Raw genomic sequence first — 13,288 nt, forward strand, 5'->3', positions numbered from 1 at the left:
GTAGCGTTTGATGAATTTCCATAAGTCCCGTGTGGTCACACCCGCATTATTTATCACCCGCATTACATCTGGTTTATCCGCCATGTCATATCTGGCTTTTTTTTTGTTTACATGCATTCTTAAATTTATTTCTTGATAAAATGTAATTCTTGAAGTTAATGTTAGAACCAGATAATCTAAACTTGTCTAAACACTTATATTTTTCACCTTTGAGAATCTCACATTCCTGGTCCCACCACTTGGGCTGACTAGTGGAGGGCCCCTCAGACCCCTTATTTGATTTCATACCACTTAAAAATAGCACATTTACAAATAACTTCAGACAAGTTGCTTACTGCCGCATTAATGTCATTATCATCCAGATTCTTTACAAATGTCATTTGCTGCTCGCTGTTGCATGTTTCATTTACAACTTTGTCAATATATAGATGGCTGGAGTTTGGTTTCCAATTTAGCTTATTCCATGACTTTAACTGCTGGCCTGTCTTGTGTGGATTAACTTGAGGGATTAAAGTAAGTCTACATGGCACTGGTAGGTGATCTGATTCTGGTATGGCAAGTATGTCAAAATCTGAAACACTTTTGTACAAACTTGTAGAAACCAAGACATAATCTATTACACTCTTTCCCGTATGTGAAATGAAAGTGAAATTACCGCACCTATCTCCTCCAGATCTTCCATTTAGCATGTGTAGCCCCATCACTCGACACAGTGATAGTAGTTATCATCCAAATAAATTCACAACATTATCCTTGGATATTCTTCTAATGTTAAAACAGTCAGTATCATATTCTGCATCCAGGTATGTGATGTCATCATCAATTATAAAATTGATTGTGTTGATTGATTGTGTGAAGCATATTTCTGGTATCCCCCTCCGTGATATCGCTGGAAAACTGCTATACCAGAGACAGTTACGATGAATTCCATAAAGAACCTGTCTGTGCGTCAATGAAGCAAAGAAAGGTCCAACGCTCAGATACCTTACAGTTGTCAATTATAGAATATACAATAAATATTTTCAGAAGTGGTTCTTTTTTAATCCGTGTTTTGCTCATCACTTAAACTACCATGACTTTCAAGACAAACACGAAAACGGGTATTTATATAATAGCATACATTTTGCCAGGTATGGATATGAGGCAAATTCCGCATATGGCTGACTGACAAGGAGGCGCAGATTAAAGTTGGCACACAATTAAATTACTGTATGTATACAATACAAATAAACCACATGTAGGGAATATTTTAAGAAAAAGGTGCAAGTGTCAGACATACTCACATGTAAATTTCGAGAGCGTTTCAAATCGTTACAAGCTGTGAGATGAATCGTCACAGTGTGCCTTGTAGCATGGTTGGGAGGTTTCTACCTTTATATGTTACCTGTACAATAACTCCCGACAAACCATCCAATTGTGGAGCTACACATGTATTTTGCCAAGGGGCGCGTCTGCACATCTCGCAGTGATAGGCCGTCATGTGACCGAACGTTACTTAGCAGCCAATCCACTGTTGACAGACCCGGAGATTGATTCCGTAACCTGCTCGAAGCTTCGAGAAAATATTCCAGCTCGCTACCGACCGAGCTACGAAGGCGTCAATATAAAACATGCACATTTTAAAGAGTTTATAAAGTGGTTATGTTGGGCTATCGCTTTACTGGTTCGATACCAGTAATGCAAATGTCGAACATGTATGGCAGAAACCAGGTTGCGTTTGTGGGTTTTGCCCATTGTTGTTGAGGTTAATTCTTTGAGTTTTCGAAATTAAGTATTTAATTTTGTATCCGGGCGTGGTAATTAGATGTCCAGCCACTAGGCTGCTCGTCAAAGCAGGAAGCAGGTTTGGATGATATATAATGATTAGATTTCAATGAGGGTTCAATGATTAGATTGTTAGTCTGACTGAGCTACGTCATCACTGTGAACTGAGTTTTTACCGGGTCTTCCCAAAGATATTACAGAAATGGAAAGAGTTGAATAGGCTTTCGGCATGCAGGGGCGTATCTTGAGGAAAAATAAAATGCAAGCAAACATACTGCAGTGCACTTTATTCAAAAACCCTTAATATAACTCTTGTCAAACACAGACCAAACACAAGCAGACCAGTGCAATATATATCGAAAACAGAGACATCACAAGTATACCTTCCCACGTTCTGGACATAACAAATTGTATTAAAGCGTATAAGTAATAACAAATGACAGAAGGAACACACTAGACGTACAGGACAATTTGTTACCATTTAAAGCACTTGCTTTAAAACAACCCCCAAAACATCCATGACGACAGAGCTTGCCATAATATCTCGTTCAGAATATAACCATGATTATATTTAAACATTAATAAATTAGGACCCACTGCAAAAGATCCTCACTTCAAATTTGAGTTTTTCAAGATCTGATAAATCCTCTTGTACAATCAATGGAATGGAACCAGACCACAATCATTCGGTACGGTGTGATAGGTGATGTACATGTATGGCTTGAACACACTGTTCGTATGAGGATATTGGTGTGTTCCCTAAACAGGTCAAACAACACATGTGAGAGGTGGGTATGTGTCTTTACTACCGTACTTAACCCTATTTGTGCACAATAGGATTGTAATGACTGATCAACCCCATGGGGATTCCTGGTTAGAATTGGTCCATAACAACTTGTGGATTAGGTAGTCCGCCTCGGTTTCTTGATTGATTGAATGTCATCGTTCCGGATGGCGTGACTCTTTACTCCTCACAGCAATCCCTGGTTTGTCTGGCCCGGACTCGATAATATACAAGTCGCCGTCATAGAGCTGTTATACGGTAAATTGCAAAAGACATTAATCGGGAAACAAAAATAACAATGGATCTAACCAGACATGAATTGCAGTTATGTTGTTCATAGTCCGAATTCAATACATTGTTTCAAGGTATCACCAGATGACATAGACTGCATTGTCAGTGGCTTTTTTTTATAAATGCTTTAATACAAGGAAAACAACACAATACTGATAAACTTCTTTTGTGATTTGCGCATGAACAAATAGGCGTTTTTGCTGTTAACTCAGGTCTGAGGTGTTATGCTGATATGATACTCATGTATGCTTCCCCGTCACATATCGTGTCAATAAATTGACAACGTTATACACGATAAGGGTGAACTGTGGAAACATGCATACATAAATGCTTAATAGTGTGGCACCACTAACTGAGTGAGCGAATATTGCCAAACGAGCCATCAATAATCTTGCAAATACTCTTAGCATGGTACAACATGAGGTGTGTGTGTGTGTGTGTGTGTGTGTGTGTGTGCGTGCGTGCGCGTGTGTTGGTGAAGGTATGAGACCCCCCCCCCCCCCCCCCTTAAAGTATAATAATAATGTTAACGTATACAAAGATGTAACTGAGTAATCTACTGATTTCAACAAAAAGGAACGATGGAATTACTAATTTTGAGAGTAGGAACGCAATACTGATTCGCGCTTGCACACAGACAGTGCTGGTTTTAACATAGCTTTGAACAGTATTTAAGTTATAGCCCAGGTATTAGTCATTTACCACTTTGGAGAAATCCACGAGCATAGGTTGTGTGTATGTTAAGGTATTGATTCGAACCGACGATCTTAGGATTTTATCACGCCTAAGTCAAATTATTGATTAAAAGTATCACCAGGTGACAAACTTGTAACGCAACATTGTATACATTGTGCGAATCGCAGCTCTTTTTAGACGACAACGTTATATTGAGCATATGGAAACTACTCTTTACCTCGTACATTATTCAAACATATATAAGCAATAGAGGATTGCGGAGGGCGTTTCCGGTTTTGACGCATCGGTGACAAGTGTGGTGTCCTGTGTGGTTCCCTGTTTTCGCTTGTGTCGTGTGTTCCCGTGTTTTTTTCGTGTGCGCAGTTGACTTGCCTTTGCATGGCAATTACATAACAGCACGCTCAAAACAGTCCCAATCAGGCCTTCACGCATATACGACACGTGGTATTCTAATGGTTCTTCAGCCCCAAACTCACAGCCAACGATATGTTGTAGAATCATTCGTTACCAGGGTGTTATGATGGCTCTGCAGCCAATTCAAACTGACAACTAACCACAATGACGCACATAAATTAACATCATTGGCTCCAAGTCTCATAACAGCGACCGCCTCCGTGGTATAGTGGTAGAGCGTCCGCCCGGAGAGAGGAAAGTCCGGGGTTCGATCCCCGGTCGCGTCATTCCAAAAGACATTAAAAGATGGTACTTGTTGTTACCCTGCCTGGCGCCCGGCATTAAGGGGCTTAAACAGAGACTGGTCGGCTCGGAGTCAGTATACTGTGTCTGTCATGTTAAACTGCGGCGTGGTATCTCAGTGAGCTAGCACTATAAATCGGCATCAGTCCGGACACACGTCGCTATTTAAGTGCAATAATCTTGGACGCGAAGTTAAACCCCATTTCACCTTTCCTCATTACAGCATCAATGACAATCACCAAAACACACAGAAACATGATTAGAATATGTTACAATATATATTGTTAAACTGATCAAAATATAAATCAATTCGCAAAAATGAATGACCGCGAGAGCGATGGAATGTATCCAGAAATCAAACATAATTATATAGGAGAGTGCAAAGAAAGTCAATTTATAAACCAAGAGACACTTTATTCTTTCATCCAAACTGTCTTTAATAATAACATATTTTCCTTTTCACTTCTCCATGTTTTTAGAGGGGCGATCTGGCATGTCATTATCCGTTGCCGCTGTAACTCCGCCACAACGGAAACTGTACAAACGGTACTTATTTATATTGTCTACAAATGGTTAAAAGGTCTCAATAAAACATTTTCTTAACCTGGTATACGACATGGGTTTGGTGTCTTCCTGAGTACATACCCAGAGCTGAGTTAAGATCTATTAATCTCAGCATATCGTATATATCGTTCTACACAAACAACTCGACACATTTTAACTTACGTTCTTCCAATGACAAGCCAGGCGCTACCATCATAAATGTCAATTTAGACTCTTAAATGAAGATGCAGACATAAAACTGAAAGAAATACGATATCAGAACGAGAAATCTGCAACAATTCACAAGCCAACAAACACACTGACAATATTCGTAAGTACTTTAACACCGCAGTGCCAATCTTGTCAACATACAACATACAAGAACAGCCACAGTTACCTGCTCTTTCTTTTAAACCGGTTTGTCAGTCTCTCAGACGTTGCAAGTCCAAAGCTGTAAGTCTCAAACTATATATTGTCTCGCACTGTTTGTTGATTACAACATGAAATTCCAACCAATAATTTTGATTCTTTATTCTTTTCTTATTCTTGTGTCTCATGTACAAACATTAGATTGACTGTAACGGATAGAAATGATTTCATTGAGTATATGGCTTATATATTTCCTCAAGTTACACATTTACTTTATGATACGGCAGTATTATACTAGGTTGGGCTTGTTTACTTCACAAAGGCATGAACATTTGACAATAAGGTAAATTTCAACACAAACCTGGAAATTGCACCAAGTACATAATAGTCCAATAAAATGTGCACAAACAATGCCTTAACTGCACTTGATAAACAGGAAGCTTAATACGTATTTCATATACCGGTACCTTTCATAACAACTTTAGGCCATGAGAATACTTGTAAAGAAAAGTTGAAGTGTAGGCTATATTTCCCTAAGGCAAGTCTAAATCGGCCACAAAACCTAAATTAAGAAGAGTTAAGTTGCTATGTATGGTAGAAATGAAGAAGATGCATTTACAAACAACTTCATATTTATGAATTTTCAAATAGGTGAATAAATATGCCTAACCAGTAATTTAGACCTCACAAAACAGATATGTCAGATAACATATACTTTGTACAGTGAAAAGGTCTTACTGGTAAATGGACCGGCGTATCATTACTTTTCCGTTTCCAAGCATCAAAACCATATGAATATTTCTGAACAGCTGACTCCGATCTCGACAGCAAATCTGAAAGATCATCATCCACAACCTGTATATATATACACAAGGGGAGACACTTAAACTCGTCTTAGTACACATCCTTGAAGTCATTTGTAAACAGAATAAGCATATGAGCGGAAATCCACTGAAAGAACAAGCATTCACTGCACTCGGTGTATAAGTCTCTTCTGCTCTTGGCAAATCCAATCTTCAATTTGAGAGATAAACCAATAAACCATTATTAACACACAGTAGAGACCAAAAGCATGCTGATGGTCACATTGGAACTATCAGAGTTCACACCGCACAACAGTCTGACAAAAGGTTGATATACACGTGGTATCATGCACGCATGGGGTACTATTTAGACACTTCATTTTCACGCTCTAACTTTTTATACCCGTGAAGATCCGGGTAGAGTAAAGGTCTTCAGCAACCCATGTTTGCCGTAAGAGGCGACTATGCTGGTCGTAAGAGGAGATTAACGGGATCGGGTGGTCAGGCTCGCTGACTTGGTTGATGCATGTCATTGTATCCCAGTTGTGTAGATCGATGCTCATGGATTGTCTGGTCCGATTATTTACAGACCGCCGTCATATAGTTGGAATATTGCTGAGCGTGGCGTTAAACCATAAACAAACAAACAAACTCTATCTTATGAACACACATTGCCATTTAGAAAGTGGTCAAATGTAACAAATGTTATACGTGGGATAACACTTTTTTAGTAATGTACAGATTCTAGTACTTTTGGGGGTTGAGTCCCATCCGGGATGCGAACCCATACTGCCAGAGTGAGGCACCGAATCGCCAGCACACAAAGACAGCGATCTAACCCACTCAGCCACCGGAGCTTCAACAAAATGAAAGTCCGACAACTGGTAGTCTAAATCACGTACTTTATGTAACCCTCTGACAAGTGTAAAGTGGCTCCCGTGGCCGAAAGCTATGAACATACAGACAGCGTTATCCCAAATATAACATTCGTTACATTTGACCACTTTCTAAATGGCATTGTGTGTTCATGGCTTTCGGTCAAGGGAGCCCAATGGAATCTGTTTCGGCAGACAATCGACGCTAATTATTCTCTGGCGTATATTTGTGAATGTGACGGGTTTATGGGGTTCTATTGACCAGCCATGGTGTGTCACGGGTTGTAATAACATTAACTAAAGACAGAAATGATATCTGTGTCAACAAGAACACGATCGTTTTATTTCCAACAAGAGTCATCAGGAAGATGACATATCCGCTATGTCAAAATAGCTGCAATGGAAATTCTAAAATAAACATTTCTAAAACTCCTTAATATCAAATGGCATCAGTTCAGTATGTACTTTATGTATAGACATGCAATGTTTGGCAAGGAAATGTTTAAAATATAAAAATTTATAATATTCCTAAATAGCAAAAGACTACAGTTCAGTATGTGCCTGGTAGACATGCAAAGTTTTGTAAGAAAGTATTTAACGGCTTTTGAGTCGCGCTTCGGAAACGAACACCACCCTTATAGAACCTAAGTCCAAATTGTTACCATGGAAACGTAAAAAATAAAAAATTCTAAAATTCCTTAACAGCAATGTAAAAGAATAACCAGTCTAGAATATCCGACAAAACACATTATTTTGGTTTAAATTGGCAAAATAGCTATGAAAATTATGTGAATGGACCTCTGAAAATCAGTGATGACACCAGGTATTCGCGAGATTGGTTGGTTGGTTTGTTGTTTAACGCCGCACTCAGCAATATTCCAGCTATATGACGGGGGTCATAATCGAATCTGGACCAGACAATCCAGTGATTGACATCATGAGCATCGATCCACGCAATTGGGATACGATGACATGCATCAACCAAGTCAGCGAGCCTGACCACCCGATCCTGTTAGCCGCCTCTTACGACAAGCATGGTCGCCTCTTGCGGCAAGCATCGGTTGCTGAAAACCTATTCTACCACGGATCCTCACGGGTCTCAATGATGGAAATAGTACATACACGCACTGGTCGCATTGAACCCGTTCTTACTCATATCTTATTTGAGGCAAATACACACGATTATGTTAGCTTTGTACATTTCATGATACTGTCATTACCATTTGAATATTATCAGACTGAGGAAAATGTTGACGCATGAAACTGATAGACCTGTCAATGCATATGAAAATGCACAATTCAAAAGACAGGGTAGAAATATGATATTTTCATGCGTGTTGAACTTCCTTATACCGACCACGGACCTATATATTCGAAGCAAAAGCCAAAAAGCATACGATGCCACCAGAGATGCTGGATTTATCTCCCTACCAAGCAGTCGAACACTGTTTGACTATTCACACTGGTTACCTGCTGAATGTGGCTTTAACTATGCCTCTGTGTCACATGTCAGGAATGAAGCAGCCCAGCTGGGAATGTTTCAGGAAGAATGGATGAGTTATGTTGGAATTCTTCAAGATGAGGTGAAAGTGTCCTTAGGGGTTAGTTTACGACAGAGTAACTGGTGAACTTGTTGGGTATGTTGAACTTGAGAAAACTGGCAATGACTTGTTGCATATGGAGAATTTAATTGCGATCACTAAGAAGAAACTAGCATCTTCCATTCTTGTCATAATGGTTAGAGGGATTACTTCTTCCCTGAAGTACCCAGTTGCCTGTTTTGCCACAAGTGGGATAACTGCTGATCTTTTGTATCCTGCTATATGGAAGGCTGTCCGATTTTTGGAAATTGAATGTAGATTAAAAATTCTGTTTGTAACATGTGACGGTGCATCTCCTAATAGAAAATTCTTCAATCTGCATCACTGTGAGGAACTTCCAAACACATACTGGACCTGGAACCCCTACTCATATCCTAGACGGAAGCTTTACTTCATTTCAGATGTCCCTCACCTCCTAAAAACCACCCGACATTGTTTTGCCAATTCTGGAAGCCACAGCAAGTCACGTGACATGTGGAAAGATGGACAGGACATCAGGTGGTCACACATTGTTAGGTTGTATGAAGAATATGTGGAACCATCAATTTATGCTCATGCTCACAAATTAACGCGTGAGCATATTGATCTCACGCCTTTTGCTAATATGAAGGTGAATCTGGCAGCTCAGGTATTGAGCAAAACTGTTGCGGATGCACTTGAACATTTGTATGATGATTCTTTGAGTGAGACTGTGAATTTTTTTTTCAGACAGATGAACAAATTTTTTGATTGTTTAAATACAAGGAACTTGAATGAGGCAGACAGGAAAAGAAATACTAATTTACGAGAATATGTCGATCGAAATGATGAGAGACTGACATATCTGACAACTGAATTTCTTGGTTATTTCGATGCATGGGAAAGAGCTGTTTTGAACAGACAAGGGCCTCTCACGAAGAGTCAGATATCTAGAATGATGTTGAGCAAGCAGACACTACATGGATTACGCATCACGGTTCAATCTATTGTGGAATGAGTTAGGTTCCTACTAGATTAGGGTGCAAACTTTGTACTAACTCACAGATTCAACCAGGATCCACTTGAAGAACATTTTTCTCATTATAGACAAAAGGGAGGGGCCAACAGCAATCCTACTGTGTATGATGTGAAACATACCATGTCACAACTTCGTGTCATTGGTTCAACTGCCTTAGCACCAATTACAGGCAACATTACAAACAAGAGAGGACATAATGACATTCGAGTGGTTCACACCCCACTAACTAAGAGACAGAGGAGAAACTGAACATTGACATTTGTGGTGTTTATTTAGTGATGAGGGGCGGTCGGGTAGCCTTGTGGTTCAAGCGTTCGCTCGTCACACCAAAGACTGGGTTTGATTCCCGACATAGGTACATTGTGTGTAGCCCATTTCTGGTGTCCCCCGCTGTGATATTGCTGGATTATTGCTAAAAGCGGCGAAAAACCATAGTCACTCACTCACTCACTCACTATTTAGTGAAGCCTGTGAAGATCCAGGCTAGAAACTAGAATTGATCTTAAGCAAACCATGCTTCTTGTTAGTGGCGACTGCAGACCAGCTGTTCAGACTTGGGAACTTTATTAATGCATGTCATAAAATTTATGCTCATGATGTCTATCACTGGATTGTCTAATGCTGACTTGATTGCTTTTTTACTACCGTCATTTAGCCAAGATATTGCTGAGCACGGCTTTAAACAACAAACGAACAAATCTTGTGTTTTGAGACTAACAAAATAAAAAGTCAAAATAAGATCATTTGTATGTATTTTCTTCAAGATTATTTCTTGCAGTTTGAAAAAAAGCACCCACAAAATAATGAGATAAAATGTACAGCTAATTAAGCACTAAAATATGTACAGTTATATTATTCACTGATATTAGAACAATTTTTATATTACATGTACGAACAAATCAACTGGCACAAAATCCAAACATATTAAGCAGTTAATGTTCCCTCAGGCGTTTTCTAAGGGAATTTGACTTTTTCCCTTTTTTTGCACGTTTGGGTGTGCTGGCATTTCTTTTTTGTGTTTGCCTGCGAATGTGCTGGACAACAGCTCTTCCTCGCAGTTTCAGGAACATGGACAGCTTTTCTTCTTCACTACTTGTGACGAGCTTGTCCCAGTAAAACAGGACTGTTGTGTCTTTAAGAATGCTGTCCTTAAGGCGGTCAACACACAGGGAATTTGCATTCAAGTTTGATGTGTCGACTTGCTGCCGACAAATTATCTCCATTTTTCTCACAAGAAAGAAAAAATTGTCCCCACTAACTTTAAGTCTTCCTCTGTTGACAGTCTCAGTCCAAACGCGAAATTTTGTCATAAATGCAGATGAAGTATCCTGTGATGTTATGCATAAATGCCTCAGGGTTTTGGCTACTTTTGACTCTATTCCTGAGTGCTTTGTAATGGCCCTAATTAAAAATCCACAGATATAAAATAGAGTTTCATTTTCCGCCGAGGTCAGATCTTTAGCTTCATGTTCTGCATCACTCTGTATACTTGATATAAACTTCGTACACACAGCATCAACCAGTTCATCCAACAAGCACTGACTTAGCATGTGTACATTCCAGTCACTCTCTTGTGTGTGTAATTTTATTACATCATGCAATTGATCACAGAACTTGGTGTCAGTTCTTACTCTGTGGAACTGTGCCCACATCTGCTCTCTGCTCGCCACAAAGGAGCTGCTTTTTCCCAATCCAGAAAACAATGTTACAAATGTAGGTGTCAGGTGGTCAGTTATTTGAGCTAGACATGACTCTGAACCAGAAAGTAAACTAGCAATGTCACACATTTTCCCCTCACATGCCAGATCCGACTTGTGAATTTCATTATGAGCCATTGCGTTTAAAGAATTGCGGACAGACTCCAGCATACATCCTTGCAATTGCTCAGTGCTGAAGAAAACTTGATTTTTAGGAACTTGTCAGCGTAGGAGGTGTGGTCGGTATGGTCTGCTGTGTCTCACTGGTAAGCTTGTAGTCAGGAGCTGGAATTAGTAATAATATCCCTTATGATATGCAATCAAAAGAACCTTTCACCAAGTATATTAGTTTAAGGTTGAATGTATGGTGTTAACATGTAAATGTAGACATGTATCAAGGCATTTATCCAGTATGTTTGCGAAGTGCCTGTGGCAGTCAAATTGTGGAAGATAACCGTTATTCTGTTCAAAATAAGGATTTCCATATTTTTTTAATTCATAGTTATTTTACAATTGTATTTTGAGATTGAATTGAATCCAATGATATAAAACTAAGCATTAACACATCACGATGAATAAATAAAAAGTAATTGAAAAAGCATACTAACTCAGGCTTCTTAAATGATTAGATTTTTATCTGATACAAGTATTCTGTTCATATGTAATGATTGCAACATTGAAAGTGTATACACATGATACAAGAGTCCCAAAATGTTAGTTCAATTATTATTCTACGGCAGTAAAATTAATGTATCCATGGTCAATGTGTTAAGATTAGATTAAATGTATACAAATTAAGATAGATACACACATGATAAAATACAAATAGGGTTACTTATTTCTGAAATTATATTAGTCTGGAGGACAAAATTGCAATATGTAAATTGAAGAATCTATTTATTCCACACATTATAACATCTTGGAGTATCTGCTTTCCTCTTATAATTATATGCCTATATTTTACCATTATTCATATATATACCCATGGTGGTAATTAGCCAAATTGTGCCCTGGGGCTTTTATGTAAGAATATATATGTAAATAAAATATGAATATATGTTTGAACAGAAAACTTTACTGTTTTGTGATTTTCATTACCTCGTAAATCGGATCTTCCGTGTGCTTTGATCACATGGCCACGGAATCCAGAAATTGAACCGTAGTCTTTGCTGCACAAAGGACATCTGTACAAAGCTGCAAAAGTCTTGCCAGGTCTCTGGTTTTCGCCAGTCTTTTGCACCTTTGAATGGCAGTCATCGGACGTTGAATCCGAGTTTCTATCCATTTCATACTCTGTGTACTCGCCTAGAAGTACGGACAAATCCATATCGGAGTCATCCCAGTTGACGAAATCGGACATGTTGTAGTTGTTACGAGAGAATCTGAACGCTTGAATATGTATCCGTATTAGGTTAGGAATGACGATAATGTTGCAAGGCATTGTATATATATGGTCTGATATCTCGATCATCTTAATTACCGTTTCCGTGTTTAATTGATAAAAATCTGATGCACATGGGACATATGTGTTTTGACAGCTATCGATCGCCACACATGCTTGTAAGCCGGATGTTTTGGTAACCAGGGGAAGTCAAGTTAAGCCCTACTACGCATGCGCCATAAGCTGTCCACATGTGGTTGGCATCGCGTCTGCGGGATACCGATAACATGGGGCTCGGATTTCAATTCGCGGATGCGCGGCAGAGATAGTTTCAGGAATTCTGTATCGTTTCCTATCCAGGTTATACAAGTCCGTGTACCGACCGAGAAGTAAATCAACCAGAATAACTGTAATGCAATCTATATCCCGACTCTGGTTTAGTTCACAACTTCCTTGCATGTCAAATTTAGCAGTGTTCAACTTGTTATGGACAAGGAAGGAAATTACGTACCACGCCCAAATGCCTAACTGCAGAGGAATACATCACGTTCACATGACCGAACTCTCAACGAGGCGAGGCTAACTTTAACTGGAATGGCCTTACCTTGTGCTTCTCACATTCGCTTATATTTCAGTGAACACATTTGTATATCATTGACGCAAACGGTATTTAATTGGGTATGTAAGCCATCAATGACCAAGACAGGCCTCCATCAAAGACACTTTAATATGTCTTACGCAACATGTGCTTTGGTACAAGGTAGATAACTCCAGATGGTTTAACATTCCAA

General features: G+C 39.1%; 1 pseudogene; it reads right to left on the reverse strand.

Annotated features, from left to right (window-relative positions):
- Positions 1 to 10,288: 10,288 nt before the first annotated feature.
- LOC139444002 (uncharacterized) lies at positions 10,289 to 12,858 on the reverse strand (annotated as a pseudogene).
- Positions 12,859 to 13,288: the final 430 nt, after the last annotated feature.

The sequence above is a fragment of the Haliotis cracherodii genome, unplaced genomic scaffold, assembly GCF_022045235.1.
Source record: "Haliotis cracherodii isolate W230 unplaced genomic scaffold, xgHalCrac1.p SCAF_5, whole genome shotgun sequence".
In the NCBI taxonomy this organism is placed as follows: Eukaryota; Metazoa; Mollusca; class Gastropoda; order Lepetellida; family Haliotidae; genus Haliotis; species Haliotis cracherodii.